The sequence below is a fragment of the Trachymyrmex septentrionalis genome, unplaced genomic scaffold (assembly GCF_001594115.1).
Source record: "Trachymyrmex septentrionalis isolate Tsep2-gDNA-1 unplaced genomic scaffold, Tsep1.0 scaffold74, whole genome shotgun sequence".
Taxonomy (NCBI): domain Eukaryota; kingdom Metazoa; phylum Arthropoda; class Insecta; order Hymenoptera; family Formicidae; genus Trachymyrmex; species Trachymyrmex septentrionalis.
In genome coordinates, this window is record NW_017305927.1 from 1,066,291 (window position 1) to 1,067,653 (window position 1,363).

The following is a 1,363-nucleotide window of genomic DNA, read 5'->3' on the forward strand; positions in this document are numbered from 1 at the left end:
CCAGCTCGCAACATAAAATCCAGCTGAAGCGAACCGAAGTAATTTGCCTGGCCGCTCGTTTGTTCTTTATTGCGATTCGCGCAGCTGTACTACTTCATAAATAGCGTTACAATCACACACTACAGAGTTATATAAGAAAGATATTGCGCTCCATTCTGTACTCATTTTATGATCACTAGCTTTCCTAATTGAATTACGAAATAACCGGTAACAACAACGTCGTTTCAATCAGCCGTTAAAGAGCCACCACTGTCGCCATTACATTCCGGTTTTCTACTGCAATCTCGAACCGTCGTTAATGCCATCGAACATCGATGGCATTAACAGTACGAGATTTTCTATCTGCACAGATAATCATCGCGCGTTAAGGCACGTAAATATTAATTAACAAAGCTCGAGCGAATCGCATTAAAGAACAAACGAGCGGGCAAGTAAATTACTTAGGTTTACTTCAGCTGGATTTTAGTTGTATCGGATCCCTATTATGGAATCGTAGACACTTGAATCTTTTGAGCAGAACGGAAGATCGTATAGGCCGGCATTCGATATATCAACGACGGAATATCATTGGAACTCAGCAGATAATTCAAACTTTTTCCATACAGAATCTTATTCTTCTCGATTGATCTTTGTTGTTCTCGATATCTCTGACGTATTTCAGCAGGAACAATATACAGTTCAAAGCAGCTTTAGCGAAAACCAACGTATTATCTATTGAGAAGAAGATTCTGAAAACTTCTAGCAAAGGTGCCGATTCCACTGAATTCGAATTGTTAACCGATGCTCCACTCGGAGAACGCCGAAAAATATTTCATAATTTCAATGTTGGTTCTCTCATTCGTTTATCTGTCTGTTTGCGAGATTTTTCAGAAACGACTTAACTTTCTTTAATTCTGCACGGAAAGAATTATTTTGCTGAAAAATCTAAACTTGCGTTGGATACTGATCTGAAAATAATTTTATTATTTGGAATTTTCAACGTATATATTACTATTAATATCAATAGCAAAGTATATTTATATGTAATCGAAACTTTATCATATTAAATTTTTCATTTTACATCTTTTTACTCAACAAGTTCGATGAATTGACCGTATTTATCGTTTTTAACTCATTTTATTATTATTTAATTTTGTTAGACCGTCAAAATAATTTTTTTTGCAGCAGTGCTTATTTTTTCCAACAAAATTATTTTCTTGTATCCAAACTTGTAGCAAAACTTTAGATCTTTCAGTAAAATTATTCTTTTGTGTGTTTTCGGCAATAGACATCCTGAGCTCCATCGAAACAAAGTCTGAGTCGAATCAGCTTATTAATGATAAAAAAAGAAGGTCGATTGTAACGAAGTTTTCCTTAGTTACAG

At 34.9% G+C, this 1,363-nt stretch overlaps 1 protein-coding gene across 2 annotated transcripts in view; it reads left to right on the forward strand.

Annotated features, from left to right (window-relative positions):
- Positions 1–1,363, forward strand: part of LOC108754026 (brefeldin A-inhibited guanine nucleotide-exchange protein 3) — an 18,426-nt gene that overhangs the window by 8,314 nt on the left and 8,749 nt on the right. The gene's annotated exons all lie outside the window — the stretch shown is intronic.